Below are 18,402 nucleotides of genomic sequence, written 5' to 3' on the forward strand. Positions count from 1 at the left end.
ACAGTGTAAAAACCCGTGCATGCAGTGTGTCAGGTCTCAGATAAAGAAGAAGACGAGCTGTTTATTGATGCAGTAAGAAACGAATCGATGAATGAAACCTGTCATCTTTACAACGATTGACAAACACGGAATGTAACTTGAACACAACACATCCTACAAATACGAACCTGATTGAAAGAAATAATGATAATCAAATCCTTGATGACAGCAACACTCAGTAACACTCACAAAACAAATACTGTATATTGACAGTCATGTTACGTTATTTTTAAAATGTTCCCTTTTCTTTTCTAGCTTTTTTAACACACTACTTCTCGCTGCGATACGCGGGTATATATATATGTATATATATATCCCGATCTACATACTCGAATAATGGATACTTTATTCGCCATCAATGATTGTTTTGGTAAAGCCATACTCAGTGTATTCATTAGATGAACGGTAAAAAAGTAAGAGCGAGGGGAGGATGACTTATTGAGGCATGCAGGCTGTAGTGCGCGTCAACTCTATCTGAATTGCGCGATCACATTTGAAAAAATATATCTTTTCAAGTTCTATTTAGTCCATATGTGTCAAACTCAAGGGCAAGGGCCACATCCGCCCGGCGTGTAATTATATCCGCCCGAGATCATTTTATATACTGTATTATTGTTATTAAAGCCCGGTATATGAAGCGCTGGTAACACAATAAACTACAGATCCCATAATGCAGCGCTTCAGCTGCCTTGCCGAACACTTACCGTGTTAATCAAGTCTAGCTTATGATGCTGCAAGTTATTGCGAAGCTAGCTCACGCGATGCTGAAGAGAAAAGTTGATTCTGAAAATAGAGCCTTTAAAACCGATGGGAGGCTGAGTATATGTTTACTGAACCCTGTGTCTCATTTGTGGAGCTAATGTGGCTGTAATTACAGAATTTAATCTAAGACGGCACTATGAGACAAAACATCAGGGTAACCTGAATGCAATGCAGAAGATACAGAAAGCAGAATAATTAAATAAGAATCTGACACTTCAGCGGACGTTTTAACCCGTGCACAATCACAAAGTGATTTCAAGTGAAGCTGCTTTTATGGGAGACACAAATGCACCAGTGCAACTTTCCCCTCTTTCCCTGTTGCCAAGTAATGTTAAACCAAGTCGTCACTATGGTGTTCCCAAATACGCACTTTGCTGATAAACTGAGCGCACTGAGTTTGCACGGCGCTTTGGTGACTTTGAAGAACAAAAAAAGTCCGTCTACATGCGGCTCGAACCTTGTGCATGTTTGGTAGCACATATCTGTGTGAGAAGCTCTTCTCAGTGATAAAGACTAACAAAACAGCACACAGGAGTCGCCTCACTGATGAGCACCTGCAATCCATCCTGAGAATCTCCACAACACAGAACCTCACACCAAACAGAAACGAACTTGTGGCCAAAAAAAGATGCCAGGCGTCCAGCTCTAAAATGACATATGAGCAAAGACAACTGAATGATTTGATTTGTTATTGCACGTAAGAGCGGGAGTCAACCGTTTTAACCAACAGCGTATTGCACTGATACTGAAATAGCTGTGTGTGTATATATGTAGATATGTATGTATATGTATATATATGTTTATATATGTGTGTGTGTATGTATGTATATATATATATATATATATATATGTATTTGTGTGTATATATGTGTGTGTATATATGTAGATATATATGTATGTATATATGTGTATATGTATAGATATGTATATATATATATATGTTTGTGTGTGTGTGTGTGTAAATATATATATATGACAACAACACTCATCACTCACAACAGTGACAAAACAATTACATTGACAATTAGGTTACGTTATTTTCAAAATGTTTCCTTTTCTTTTCATTGCTTCTTTAACACACTTCTACTTCTCCGCTGCGAAGCGCGGTATTTTGCTAGTATATATATATATAGGGAAAAAAAGATTGGTTCATAAATATATCAGTTCGTTCAGATATGTATATTGGTTCAGATACATTAGTTTATACATTGGTTTAGATAAATTGAGATATATATAAATTGGTTTGCATAGATCTGTTCTGATATATATATACATTAATTATGACACATTGGTTAGGATATATATATTGGTTTAAATAGATCGGTTTAGATATATACATCGGTTCAGAAACATCCATTCAGATATATATATTGGTTGAGATACATCTGTTTGGATATATAGGTCGATTCAGATATATACATCGGTTTGAATAGATTAGTTGGGATTTTTGGGCAGGCACAATGCGGCCACCCAAGTTTAGCATCTCCCTTTCGCTTCATCATTGCTTTAACGTTGTTGTCATTAATTTGCATATTTTACACAAGTTGCATATGCCTGCCGTTTTGTTTCATAAGCCGTCTTGATTGGGGGTCCTCGATTTAAAAGCACTTTTTTTCCTTTCATTATTTAAAACACTCGCACAGATACCCGCCTCCTCACCCCGCTGCATTCTGTCCCGGCTCACTGTACCCACCTCACTCGCTTCCTCTTGTCCCTACCATGACAGATTCTTCTCAAAAGCCAAGCTCCCAGAAAGCATTGATCACAACCACAGTAGTCCCATTTTTTCACCCCATGAGATGCTGGTTTATCATTGACCGAAAGCCACCTAGTGATTTCTGTTATTCCGTATTAGAAGCATTTGATTAAACGGTGAGCTGCTTTAACAAGGAACTTAGTCCCATTTGCTGAAAGGATATTATGGAAGAAAACACTGGAGTTGCTCTGTTTCTTTTAAATGTTGATCAGGGATCAAAATGACCAGAATATTCCTGCTTCACAAATAACTGATGTCTAACTATTTTTATAGTAAAACTGACAAAACCACACACACACACACACTCAAACTCACAAATCGTGGGTCGCACACACTACTAATTAAGTGTATCTGTCAGGGGCGAAATTTTTTCACCCCATTAAATGTTAGTTCATCATAGATAGAAACCAGCGCGGTGATTTCTATTATTCCTTATTGGCAGCATTTCATTTAAAGATGATTCACGTCAAGGAGGAGAAAGAGTGTCTTAATTTGACAAGACAATCTTTATTTTTAGGCGTAAGCACTCGTACATGCACACGCTGACACAAGAAGAGAATATGTAAACTGGCCTATCTGAACGGATTTATATATATTTGAACCATTATATATATATATCTAAACCAGTGTATATATATCTGAACTGGCATATATATATCTAAATTGATCTATCCGAACAAATTTATATATATCCGAACTGGTGTATATATATCTAAATCAATGTATCCCACCCAATGTATATTTCTGAACCGATATATATATCTTAACGGATGTATTAAAACCAATCTATATATTCCAACCAATGTATCTGAACCAATTTATATATTTACAAACCAATCTTTTTTTCCTGAATGGCCCCTCATAATATATAAATATTTATTTCTATGTGACCTTAACATGCACTTGCTTCCTCCTGGATATGACGTTATTCTTCAAGCATATTTTCACATATATGCTTGTAATAGATTGTAAAAGATTAACATATATTATCTAAAAATTCTATAGGTCTTACATGAGAGGTTGGACATCAAACTAGAGGTACTGAGAGTTAAGGGTGTGGTGTGTATTTGGGTGCAGAATTGGCTTAAACACAAGAAACAGAGGTTTATCATGTGAGGAACCTTATCAAAATTATCAGAATTTTATGTAAATGATTTGGATAGCAGTATAAATGACAAGCTGGTTAAATTTGCAGATGATGCCAATGGATTGGATTGGCTGATAATCTAGATTCTAATGAATCATAACAGGCAGACTTGGACAGCATTCAGACTTTGGCAGATTTGTAGCAGATGAAACTTAATGTAAGTAAATATAAAGTGTTACATGTAGAAAGTAAAAATACAAGGTTTAAATTCACAATGGGATTTCTGAAAATTTAAAGTACACCTTGTGAAAGGTATTTAGCAGTCACAGTGGATTCTCCACTATCAACTTCCAGACAGTGTTCAGAAGCCATTGAGAAGGCTTATAGAATGTCAGGTGACCAAGGAGGTTTTGCTCAAGCTGTGTAATGCATTGCTGGGGTCTCACCTGGAGTATTTTGTACAGATTTGGTCTCCAGCCAGTATGATAGTGAGTTAGTGCGATTTCTAAGTGCTTGGAGAAAACTGTAAGCTCCGCTAACAACATAAAACAAGCAAGTCAGGTGCTCATTTGGGAAAAGAAGGGTTGAAGAGAACAGCTGCTTTTTAACAGACATTTTTCAGGAAGAGTTTTCTCTTAGCTCATTTGCTGCTTCATTGTAACAATGAGTGTAACATTCATTTGCTGTTTTTTTTTTTTTTTAAACTGAAGAGCTCTGCTAATTTTCAAAATCGAAACTTGTAAGACCCAATCTTTTTGGTACAAGTCGATACTAATATTCTTAAAACATAATGGTTCTAGCTTTTTTCCAGTAGCGGTAGTATCGAATGACAGTCGCTATTAGACTCATGCATTATTGCAAGTAGACAAATTGATTCAGAAAGTAAAGTAATACCTTCTGAGAAAAATGCAAATGACAATTACATGTAAAAGTTGCTTACGGTAATGATGATACAACACTGCATCACCTTATGTTGAAAAGAAACACCCTGTCTAGAAGTACATTGTTTTCAAGACAAGAGAATTTCAGTGCATGACTGCAGGAATCATCCATCCATCCATTTTCCAACCCACTGAAACTGAACACAGGGATCTGCTGGAGCCAATCCCAGCCAACACAGGGCACAAGGCAGGAACCAATCCTGGGCAGGGTGCCAACCCACCGCAGGACACACACAAACACACCCACACACCAAGCACACACTAGGGCCAATTTAGAATCGCCAATCCACCTAACCGGCATGTCTTTGGACTGTGGGAGGAAACTGGAGCGCCCGGGGGAAACCCACGCAGACACGGGAGAACATGCAAACTCCACGCAGGGAAGACCCGGAAAGCGAACCCAGGTCCCCTAACTGCGAGGCAGCAGCGCTACCACTGCGCCACCGTGCTGCCCTGCAGGAATCATTCTTTTATTATTTTTAAAAAAGCAAAACACAAACATAGACTTTCATTACTATCACTTTTATTCCATTACGGGTCCAGTGCGAACTGCTGTAACAAGTAAAAGTTCAGGGAGGCTTCAGGCAAAGTGGCTGTGTGACTTGCCTACACTGGCGATGAAATCAGCAGTTACATTTGCCAGTACCAAAATAAAGTTAATTTAGTTCTTTAAAGCACAAAGCACTGCGATTATGCCATTTGGCAGAATGAGCAAAACAACATACTCCATTGCTTAATAAGGACATGCAAACACTAAATCTGTGTCATTCATTTGATTTTGAAGCCAAATTAATTTCCATTCATATAATTCCTAAAATGTGACAAACGGAACACACGTCATATTTATAAAAGGTATGTTGGTTAAGTGTAATGCGGTCTACCAGTTAATCAGCAGGTCCAATTAATATTTTACTTCTGAACTAGTGTACAGACTAAGCAATAAAGATGTCTGATCGGTCATTAATGATTCTTTGAAGACAGCACAACAAAGGCTGTTTTATAGGAGTTTTGAAACAATGGGTTGAAGTAAAGCTGACAAAATTAATTTCACATCCATAACAAAAAAAAAAGGCAGGGCATTGAAGTTCTAGGATTTTGTGACATTTGAAAATTTAATCAATATAATTCCTCCGTTAATCTTCAGTAAGTTTTTAAACAGCTAGTGATGCAAATATAAATCTTAAAATAGCAAATGTTATGAATCAATCAGATTGTCTGACAAACCAGATTTTAAAAACATGTTGTCGCAAAATAGCTTTAAAGAGCTTGTTTAAATTAAAATATATATAATAACTTTTATGTTTAGTAAGCAGTATTTTTCATTTACTGGATAGAAAATGTCAGAGAATAAATGTGTAATTTGCACATTGATAAATAAATCCAGTGTTTTCTGTGTTGATGCCCTCCTTTATAAATCTAGTGCTGAAATTCCCTTAAGATTATAAAATATCCCCAATTTTTATTAGACTGGGGAAGTTCCCATTTTCATCACACAGTAACATTCAAGCCCTTTATTGTATTTTAATATTTATGAATGCTAATGCTAGTTTATCTAAATAATAGTTGGGTAACTTCTTGATAGGTATGCAGTACCAGTATTTTTAGGCTGCTCTTACTACTGTGGCAAACTGGTTAAGACTTCAGGCATCAGCCCCTGAGGTTGAGTGATCAAATCCTGCTTGGAACAACACTATGTGATCAAAAGCTGGTCACTTAACCTGTCTGTGCTCCAATTAGACAAACAAAAGAAAATCTCAAATGTTGTGTCACCTTGGACAAATAAGCAAATGTATTACTATTATATATTTTATAATCTATGACAGAAAAAGGCACAATATTGTTCACATTAATAATAGAGGTCCGTAAATAACAGTTGAATGGGATTTCTGTTTTTGCTATTGTATCAAAAGGTGCTGAGTATTGTTAAATTTTATTGTCATTGGTATCAAATACTAAAATCCTGGTATAGTGACACCCCTATTGTAAAAAGCCATTCTCTGTCTGTTAACTGAAAATGGAAGCTTTCATGGAGGTGTATATCTGCCATTTAGTTGCTGGACATTTTATAAGGAGCTTTGTCTTTGGCAAGAAATTGTTCATGTTGCATTTTCATTTGAGGATGTATATTTTTGCAAATAAGGAGGTGAAGTGCCTTGAGCAGCTTGGTGATATAGAAAGTGCATGATCCCACCCAGGCTGTAAAATTTCTTGAATTGCTCTCATTTGTTGCTGTTGGTTTTGATGGAAGTAAATGTAATTTTTAAATTTAAAGCAGTGCTTCTGGCCAATTTCTACCAGCAAGCTGACAAGTTAAGATTGATTATTCCCCTTTTCATTGTGATGTCTTATGGTCTCAAGGAGATGCCTTGAAAAATGTCTTCATTAGTAATAAAATCTGTTGAAATAAAACCAGTGAAACATCCTGTCATAGGGGTATCTAGTGTTTATGGTGTGTGGTACAATATGAACAGGTGTCTAAACTTATCATTTCTTCCTATCCCTCTTAAAGAAAAGAACCTAAAAGGTTATGTAGATGGTACCTTTTCTGTCAGGTGCATTTGATAACATGAGAAAAATAGACAGATATACAGTGCATCCGGAAAGTATTCACAGCACATCACTTTTTCCACATTTTTTTACGTTACAGTCTTATTCCAAAATGAATTAAATTAATTTTTTTCCTCAGAATTCTACACACAACACCCCATAATGACAATGTGAAAAAACTTTACTTGAGGTTTTTGCAAATTTATTAAAAATAAAAAAACTGAGAAATCACATGTACATATGTATTCACAGCCTTTGCTCGATACTTTGATCCATTTGGAGAAATTAGGGTGGGATGAGGAAGTAGAGGTCAAACACATTCAGAAATGGAAAAAATGGATGGATGATTTGAAGTTACTTACAGACTATAAAGTGAACAGATGCTTCAAACCTACCGGGTTTGGAACCATAAAGACAGCACAAATGCACCATTTTGCAGATGCTAGTGAAGATGGATATGACACTGTCACTTACCTTGTCTTAACCAATGAAGAAGGCAAAAAGCATTTTTGTCTTGATGGGCAAATCAAGAGTTGCACCATTGAAGCAGGTCACGATTCCAAGAATGGAGCTGACAGCAGCCGTTGTGGCAGTAAAAATGGACAAAATGCTTAAAGGTAAGCTTCAAATGCCCTTACAAGAATCTACATTTTGGACTGACAGCACTATGGTGCCGAATGAAAGCACTCAATTCAAGACTTTTGTTGCCAACAAAATCTCCGTGATCAGAGATTATTCACAACCTTCACAGTGGAGGTACAGTGCATCCGGAAACGTTTTCCACATTTTGTTATGTTACAGCCTTATTCCAAAATGGATTAAATTAATTTTTTTTCTCAGAATTCTGCACACAACACCCCATAATGACAATGTGAAAAACGTTTACTTGAGGTTTTTGCAAATTTATTCAAAATAAAAAAACTGAGAAATCACATGTACATAAGTATTCACAGCCTTTGCTCAATACTTTGTTGATGCACCTTTGGCAGCAATTACAGCCTCAAGTCTTTTTGAATATGATGCCGCAAGCTTGGCACACCTATCCTTGGCCAGTTTCGCCCATTCCTCTTTGCAGCACCTCTCAAGCTCCATCAGGTTGGATGGGAACCGTCAGTGCACAGCCATTTTAAGATATCTCCAGAGATGTTCAATCGGATTCAAGTCTGGGCTCTGGCTGAGCCACTCAAGGACATCCACAGAGTTGTCCTGAAGCCACTCCTTTGATATCTTGGCTGTGTGCTTAGGGTCGTTGTCCTGATGAAAGATGAACCGTCGCCCCAGTCTGAGGTCAAGAGCGCTCTGGAGCAGGTTTTCATCCAAGTTGTCTCTGTACATTGCTGCAGTCATCTTTCCCTTTACCCTGACTAGTCTCCCAGTTCCTGCCGCTGAAAAACATCCTCACAGCATGATGCTGCCACCACCATGCTTCACTGTAGGGATGGTATTGGCATGGTGATGACCTGATGCCTGGTTTCCTCCAAATGTGATGCCTGGCATTCACACCAAACAGTTCAATCTTTGTCTCATCAGACCAGAAAATTTTGTTTCTCATGGTCTGAGAGTCCTTCAGGTGCCTTTTGGCAAACTCCAGGCAGGCTGCCATGTGCCTTTTACTAAGGAGTGGCTTCCGTCTGGCCACTCTACCATACAGGCCTGATTGGTGGATTGCTGCAGAGATGGTTGTCCTTCTGGAAGGTTCTCCTCTCTCCACAGAGGACCTCTGGAGCTCTGACAGAGTGACCATCGGGTTCTTGGTCACCTCCCTGACTAAGGCCCTTCTCCCCCGATCACTCAGTTTAGATGGCCGGCCAGCTCTAGGAAGAGTCCTGGGGCCTCATGCATAATGCCGTACATTGAATTCGCACTATAACATGACACAGAAAGATCCAGATGCAGGAATCTGTGCATACTCCAACTTCCATGTTCTTCTGCTACATAAATCCCGGTCAGCGTGAAAAATAACGCTTGTGCACGCGTCTTATGTCCCGCCCCAACACCTCCCATAATTACGCCTCTTTGAATATGCAGATCAATATAAATCGCCCTTAAGCTCAGCCTTCTGTGAAAAAACAATGGGAAAAGCACGGGGGAAGATATAAGAATTTCAGCGAATACCAAGTGGAGGCAAAGGAAAAACATACTATTTGTTTAATTAAACCGTGGTATAATCAACAAAAGGAAGTTGATCGAGTGACAAAGCGTACTTGAGAAACTTGAAAGCTTAGATATCGAAGTCGCCGTGAAAAGGCGAGTCGTAGCCCACCGTCTGAGTGTCATATGAAAGCTTATTAGGGTACAGAGAAAAAAAAGGCAAACAGTGGGGATAAAAGCACGAAATGTCAACTTCGATCTCGAAATTTCCACTTTAATCATGTAGTTTATTTTGTCATTAAAGTAGAACATCATAAACATCATCTTAAAATCGTTTAATTAACCAGTTTCTCAAATCACATCGTAATTAAAGTAGCACGTTAAATGCTTTGTTTTGTATGTAATCTTCTATGTTCTCTATGTGTGTGAATCACTACTTGCTTCTTAAACCGGTTCTCTTCCTCCGACTGGACACAGAATCCATTACATTAATGATATTACAGCTCTCTGAATAACTAAAATACTGAGATGTATACGTGATATTATTTTCATGATGACAGGAAAGTATGTTATTAAACATGGGTGCCACAGCGCAGTGATTGTGTGCGACCTTCGATGAAATTATTTATTGCAGCAGTACTTATGGGCGGCGCTAGGCCTGTGGCGGCCCTGGGCAGAGAAAGAATCGGTGGCCCCTTCGCCCGCCAATGTCAATATGGTATATTATGCACGGTGAATGGCCATGTCCATTGCAGAAACTGCTTAGCCGCCTCGTGCTCATGACACAGGCGTTTAACTTTTGTCGAAATTTGCCGCTGCGTTTTTAGCTGTATCGTTATTTTCTGTTTCTGTTTTATATTCAATATATATTGGCGTGGCCGCCCCTGCAGTCCTTACTTTTCTTTCTCCAAGTATCCGATCGCCACACAATCAGCTCTGTAATAGATGTTAAGCCATCTGTAAGCTTAGAGCGCCAATTCTTCAAAACGTTTAAGGAACATGGAACTATCTTCGTAGTATATGTTTAATTATTCTATTCTTCACGCCAGTCCCAGTGAAGAATATAGATTATTTAAATGAAGTTAAAGTTTTATCTGTATAATATAATAAACATATTTTGCTGCATTTCATCTTAAAAATGATATCATCATCATATGTAAATACGCGCTTTATAAAGTGGCTCAGGTTGTGCAATATTAGATAGATAGATACTTTATTAATCCCAAGGGGAAATTCACATAATCCAGCAGCAGTATACTGATACAAAGAAACAATATTAAATTAAATAGTAATAAAATGAAAAAATTAAAAAAAATTAATGTTAGCATTTACTCCCGGTGGAATTGAAGAGTCGCATAGTGTGGGGGAGGAACGATCTCCTCAGTCTGTCAGTGGAGCAGGACAGCGACAAAAGTCTGTCACTGAAGCTACTCCTCTGCCTGGAGATGACACTGTTAAGTGGATGCAGTGGATTATTCATGATTGACAGGAGTTTGCTTAGTGCCCGTCGCTCTGCCACAGATGTTAAACTGTCCAACTTTAATCCTACAATAGAGCCTGCCTTCTTAACAAGTTTGTCCAGGCGTGAGGCATCTTTCATCTTTATGCTGCCACCCCAGCACACCACGCGTAGAAGAGGGCACTCGCCACAACCGTCTGGTAGAACATCTGCAGCATCTTACTGCAGATGTTGAAGGATGCCAACCTTCTCAGAAAGTATAGTCTGCTCTGACCTTTCTTACATAGAGCATCAGTATTGGCAGTCCAGTCCAATTTGTCATCCAGCTGCACTCCCAGATATTTAAGGTCTGCACCCTCTGCACACAGTCACCTCTGATGATCACAGGGTCCATGAGGGGCCTGGGCCTCCTAAAATCCACCACCAGCTCCTTGGTCTTGCTGGTGTTAAGGTGTAAGTGGTTTGAGTCGCACCATTTAACAAAGTCTTTGATTAACTTTCTGTACTCCTCCTCCTGCCCACTCCTGATGCAGCCCACAATAGCAGTGTCATCAGCGAACTTATGCATGTGGCAGGACTCCGAGTCATATTGGAAGGCTGATGTATATAGATTGAACAGGACGGAGAAAGTACAGTCCTGCGGCGCCCTGTATTGCTGCACACAATGTCAGACCTGCAGTTCCCAAGACGCACATATTGAGGTCTGTCTGTAAGATAGTCCACAATCCATGCCACCAGGTGTGAGTCTACTCCCATCTCAGTCAGCTTGTCTCTAAGGAGCAGAGGTTGGATGGTGTTGAAGGCGCTAGAGAAGTCCAGAAACATAATTCTTACAGCACCACTGCCCCTGTCCAGGTGGGAGAGGGATGGTGAAGCATATAGATGATGGCATCCTCCGCTCCCACCTTCTCCTGGTATGCGAACTGCAGAGGGTCGAGGGCGTGGCGGACCTGTGGCCTCAGGTGGTGAAGCAGCAGCCGCTCCATGGGCTTCATCAGATGTGACGTCAGAGCAACAGGCGGAAGTCATTCAGCTCACTAGGACGTGATACCTTTGGGACAGGAGTGATACAAGATGTTTTCCAAAGCCTTGGGACTCTCCCCTGTTCCAGGCTCAGGTTGAAGATGTAGAGGACTCCCCAGTTCCAACGCACAGGCCTTCAGCAATCGTGGCGATACACCATCTGGACCCGCTGCTTTGCTGGCACAAAGTCTTTTCAGCTCTCTGCTCACCTGGGCTGCTGTAATTGTGGGTGGGGATGTCTCACCTATGCTGGTATCAGCAGAAGGATGGTTGGAGGATGCAGTACTCCGAGGTGAGAGTGGGTTACTGTGATCAAACCTATTAAAGAAGTTGTTCATTTGGTTTGCTCTCTCCACGCCTGTCTCGATGGCGGCACCCGCTTCAGCTGCAGCCAGTGATAATCTTCATCCCATCCCACACTTCCTTCATGCTGTTGTTCTGCAACTTCTGCTCCAGCTTTCTCCTGTACTGCTCTTTCGCCGCCCTGAGCTGGACTCGGAGTTCCTTCTGCACGCACTTGAGCTCATGCTTATCACCACCTTTAAAAGCCCTTTTCTTCTGGTTCAAAAGGCCCTTGATGTCACTTGTAACCCATGGCTTGTTGTTAGCATAGCAGCATACTGTTCTTACTGGAACTACAATGTCCATACAGAAGTTGATGTAATCAGTTGTGCATTCAACAGCCTCTTCAATGTTCTCACTATGTGACCCAAGCAATATATCCCAGTCTGTAGTTCCAAAGCAGTCTCTCAGAGCCTGCTCTGCCTCAGGGGACCACTTCCTGAATGAGCGTGTAGTTGTAGGTAGCGCCTTCACTCTTGGTTTGTATTGAGGCTGAAGCAGCAAGTGGAGATTTTAACGTTTACATGTCCTGAGTTGCACCACTTTGTATTGACATAGAGAGCGAGTCCTCCGCCTTTCTTCTTTCCACAGGTACTTGCGTCTCTGTTCGCTCTAACTGTGCTAAACCCGGGTAGCTCCACGTTAGCATCTGGGATGATAGACGTTAGCCACGTTTCACTAAAACACAGCAAGCTGCATTCTCTGTAGGTTCTGTCATTTTTCACCAGCACAGCCAGTTCGTCGATCTTATTTGGTAGTGAGTTTACATTTCCCAGGATCACAGAAGGCACCGACGGTTTATAACGCCATTTTCTCTCAAGTTGTCTCGATTTAATTATAACTGTAGTGCAAGTTTACAGTGAGGATTATTGTACTTATAAGTACAAATAGTTCTGCAAGGAGCAATTGATTGAGTGAATTTTAAGTTCTTGGGATGAAACTGTTTCTGAACCACAAGGTCCGTACAGGAAATGCGTTGAAACGTTTTGCTGTGGCTGAGGTAGCGTGTGCTTGATACTGTATGCCGATAATTCTTTTTCTGATCAGCTGCTGCTGTGATTCACACTCAGATACAGTGATTTAAATACTCCGAGTGGTGCAGCGAGAGTAATATGGAAAAAGATGATCCGCTGTGGCAACTCCTAATGGGAGCAGCTGAAAGAAGAAGAAGAAGAAGATGGTGCAGTGAGAGTAACAACGCTAAAGCAGTTATGGTATTTGGAATACTATGGTTATTCCCTGGACCATTATATTGTTACGAGTTAATTACAATCAGATGCATTACACTAATAAACAATATGCGGTTAGTTTCAGTGTATTTATAAAGCCGCGTCAGGACAATAAAGAGTAACCACACAGGAACAGTAGCACTGGGTGCCGCCAGTCTGCAAAACCGAGCGAAGAACTTGTGTACGACAAGGTATGAGGTACCGTGGAAAGTTTGTGGCTTTACGCCAAGTGTAGGTTTTATACATCACAATTTGAATGTGGAAAAGTTCTTATGCAACATTTCTGTTCGTAAGCACCGTTTATACATGAGGCCCCTGGTGGTTTCAAACTTCTTCCACTTACGGATGATGGAGGCTACTGTGCTCTTTGGGACCTTCAAAGCAGCAGAAATTAATCCATTTTTGAATAAGGCTGTAACATAACAAAATATGGAAAAAGTGATGTGCTGTGAATACTTTCCGGATGTACTGTAGATACTGCTTGATTGATGTTGTCCACATTTAGATCATTCCATATTGTTGAACTGTTTCATATGGTAAAGATGTCTTTTAAGTGCATAAAGGCAGGGTAGTAAAGTGGACTAAAGAATTGGTTATGAGCATAAACAGCTGGCAAAAATCATTAAATGAAAACACTCAGTACCAATGAGATGAGCAAATATTCAAAAACTTGAAATGCTCTTAAATTCTTTAGAAATTAATATTTTTTTAAAGATACCATATACCAGGCTAAAGAAGTGTGTGCACCCAGAAAGTTGAAATGTATAGTAGTAAGTGCTCACAATTGACAGGAAAATGTCACCTACATAATGATAAAAAACCAAATAGCGTGTGTTTTAGAAAATGATATTATTTGTGTTGAGATCCTGACAGTTGTTCCCAGGGAAATGAAATTGTTTCAGCAGCTAAGCAAAACCAAGACAGTGCTCACTTGGGATGTTAAAGTAAATAAATAAATGCAATGTAAGTGTACTATGGCTTGGCTTGCCTGGAGTTTAAGTTCTTCTGAAGCACATAGTGAATTTCTGACAGCACATCCTGTTTTATGCTTCATAGGACATACCACTTCTGTTTTGCCACTGAATATTTTGGAGAAGTACTGTATGACAGCCTACAATATGCTTCTACTCAGTTCACCACAAACATTGTTTGCTTTGGTGTGCCTGCTGAATTCTTTTTACTACAGATTGGCTTCTCTTTCTCATCTACTTTAGGTTTGTAGAAAAGTTCAGACTTTGTCGGGACCTAATGCTATTTTATGCCCTTAGGCCCCTTGTAGCTTAAGATTGTGCAAGACGACGCATTATTACACACATGGGATATCAACATAAAATAGAGGTAAAAAAAGTTGCTTTGGATACATTAGATTTTTTATCATCTTATTTCATTGTGTGTTACATGCATTTCCACATTTTGTATGCAGTGATTTTTGCTGACATTTTTCACAAAAATATGAAAAAGGAGCATATGACATGTGACAACAGATGAAAGGAAAGCCATGAGGAACCGTTAAGAGCCCATGGGCCAGAGGTAAAATCAAAATCCCGCAGACCTCAATTAGCTGTTCACCTAACTCTTATATTCACAGATAGGTGTCTATGGTTGTGCTAAAGGCATGTGAAACATTGCTGGGGAAAGTGACACCTAGGAGAATATAGAAGAAAGCATATAAAGCAGAATGATGTGACAAAACATAATAAATATAATTATAATTAGATGTTTAAAATGCAACAATGAATACATTTTGATTGGCTGCACCAGCTGTTCCAGCTGCAGCAGCTTATGCTAAAGTGTTTGCACTTGAGTGTTGTTGTTGAGGCCGATGGGGCATCTGGGACAGCCATTAGAATACATAACTGGAAGAACATATTGATGGAATATTATATGTGTAAACAAGACAGCATGAGGATGCACAGTAACACCCAGTGTTACCTCCTCACAGTTTGATTTCAAGCTGAATCATATAATCTGAAACCATTATTATCCGTCACAAGTTTCTTTAGCAAGGAGGTTACATCTTGAGAAACCAAATCTATTGAAACGGCTATAAATTGATAGGTATGCTACAATGCTGAAATACAGAGACAGGAAGTGCTATTTTATATTGGTAATAAAATCTTAGTTGATGTAGTTAGAAAGATTAATGAAAAAGTGTACATGCATACTTTTCAACTACTCTTAGACTGACAGTCCTTATTTTATGATATCTTTCATTTTACTTGTCTGGTTTGTAATTCCTGTTAATTTTATTTTGTGTAATTTATTGCCCAAGGCTTTGCGCTATAAGGAGAAGGGGTGCTGGTTCATCTGCCACCAGTTGCTCATTATTTTTGATATGTAGTCCCTGTTTAATTTATTTTGTTAATTTCAGCTTAAACATGAAAATGTGGAATTTTTGCAAGCTCTGAAAAATGAATTGATGTCAATTGGGAAGGAGTAGTTAAATTAAAGTTTAAATTAAAGTAAATTAAAGTTAAGCTTGAAAGTTTGTGAACCCTTTAGAATTTTCTATATTTCTGAATAAATATGACCTAAAAACGTCATCAGATTTTCACTCAAGTTCTAAAAGTAGATAAAGAGAAACCAGTTAAACAAATGAGACAAAAATATTACACTTGGTCATTTATTTATTAAGGACTAGCAAAATACCCGCGCTTCGCAGAAGAAGTAGTGTAGTAGCGGAGAAGTAGTGTGTTAAAGAATTAATGAAAATGAAACATTTTAAAAATAACATAACATGATTGTCAATGTAATTGTTTTGTCACTGTTATGAGTGTTGCTGTCATATATATATATATATATATATATACAGTGGTGTGAAAAAATATTTGCCCCTTCCTGATTTCTTATTCTTTTGCATGTTTGTCACACAAAATGTTTCTGATCATCAAACACATTTAACCATTAGTCAAATATAACACAAGTAAACACAAAATGCAGTTTTTAAATGATGGTTTTATTATTTAGGGAGAAAAAATCCAAACCTACATGGCCCTGTGTGAAAAAGTAATTGCCCCTGAACCTAATAACTGGTTGGGCCACCCTTAGCAGCAATAACTGCAATCAAGCGTTTGCGATAACTTGCAGTGAGTCTTTCACAGCGCTCTGGAGGAATTTTGGCCCACTCATCTTTGCAGAATTGTTATAATTCAGCTTTATTTGAGGGTTTTCTAGCATGAAACGCGTTTTTAAGGTCATGCCATAGCATCTCAATTGGATTCAGGTCAGGACTTTGACTAGGCCACTCCAAAGTCTTCATTTTGTTTTTCTTCAGCCATTCAGAGGTGGATTTGCTGGTGTGTTTTGGGTCATTGTCCTGTTGCAGCACCCAAGATCGCTTCAGCTTGAGTTGACGAACAGATGGCCGGACATTCTCCTTCAGGATATTTTGGTAGACAATAGAATTCATGGTTCCATCTATCACAGCAAGCCTTCCAGGTCCTGAAGCAGCAAAACAACCCCAGACCATCACACTACCACCACCATATTTTACTGTTGGTATGATGTTCTTTTCTGAAATGCTGTGTTCCTTTTACGCCAGATGTAACGGGACATTTGCCTTCCAAAATGTTCAACTTTTGTCTCATCAGTCCACAAGGTATTTTTCTAAAAGTCTTGGCAATCATTGAGATGTTTCTTAGCAAAATTGAGACGAGCCCTAATGTTCTTTTTGCTTAACAGTGGTTTGCGTCTTGGAAATCTGCCATGCAGGCCGTTTTTGCCCAGTCTCTTTCTTATGGTGGAGTCGTGAACACTGACCTTAATTGAGGCAAGTGAGGCCTGCAGTTCTTTAGATGTTGTCCTGGGGTCTTCTGTGACCTCTCGGATGAGTCGTCTCTGCGCTCTTGGGGTAATTTTTGGTCGGCCGCCACTCCTGGGAAGGTTCACCACTGTTCCATGTTTTTGCCATTTGTGGATAATGGCTCTCACTGTGGTTCGCTGGAGTCCCAAAGCTTTAGAAATGGCTTTATAACCTTTACCAGACTGATAGATCTCAATTACTTCTGTTCTCATTTGTTCTCATTTGATCTTGGCATGATGTCTAGCTTTTGAGGTGCTTTTGGTCTACTTCTCTGTGTCAGGCAGCTCCTAATGAAGTGATTTCTTGATTGAAACAGGTGTGGCAGTAATCAGGCCTGGGGGTGGCTACAGAAATTGAACTCAGGTGTGATACACCACAGTTAGGTGATTTTTTGAACAAGGGGGCAATTACTTTTTCACACAGGGCCATGTAGGTTTGAATTTTTTTTCTCCCTAAATAATAAAAGCCATCATTTAAAAACTGCATTTTGTGTTTACTTGTGTTATATTTGACTAATGGTTAAATGTGTTTGATGATCAGAAACATTTTGTGTGACAAACATGCAAAAGAATAAGAAATCAGGAAGGGGGCAAATAGTTTTTCACACCACTGTATATATATATATATATATATATATATATATATATATATATATATATATATATATATATATATACACACACACACATATACATATACACATATACATATGCATATATACATACATATCTACATATATACATTGTGAACGAGCCCCAGACACAGACAGGCAGACATGTTGTAATTCACCACCGCACGTTTATTTACAATACTATTTACCAGAATCAGTGCACACAACCCCTTCAAGTCCCCCAAAGTCCAGGCCTCTCTCACACCTTGCCTTTCTTTGGGCCGCCTCCACTTTCGCTCCTTCTGCCTTGTCCTGCTTCCACCCGACTCCAGCCTCAAATGAAGGGAGGCGGCCCCTTTTATCTGCACCTGGATGTGCTCCAGGTGCTCCCCGGCAATCTCCCGCTGACACGCCCCAGTGTGGCGGAAGTGCCGGCTGTTCTCCCGGAAGCTCTCCGGGTGTCCCTGCTTCTCTTCCCCCCAGCACTTCCTGGTGTGGCAGAAGTGCTGAGGTCCAGGGTTCCTAAGGCATTGGGGCGCCCCCTGGCGGTGACCACGGGCCTCTACAGGGCTGGGCTTCCAAGCCCTCTACCCGTGGCCCCCAAAGCAACCAGGGTGGTGGCCCACATGTTAACCAGGGTGGGCCTAGACCCTCTTCTGGTCCTTCAGGGCGTCCCTCCGTGGGTTCCGTGTCCCTCCTGTCGGTGGATTAGAC

This window comes from Polypterus senegalus, chromosome 18, assembly GCF_016835505.1.
Source record: "Polypterus senegalus isolate Bchr_013 chromosome 18, ASM1683550v1, whole genome shotgun sequence".
NCBI classification, from domain to species: Eukaryota; Metazoa; Chordata; class Cladistia; order Polypteriformes; family Polypteridae; genus Polypterus; species Polypterus senegalus.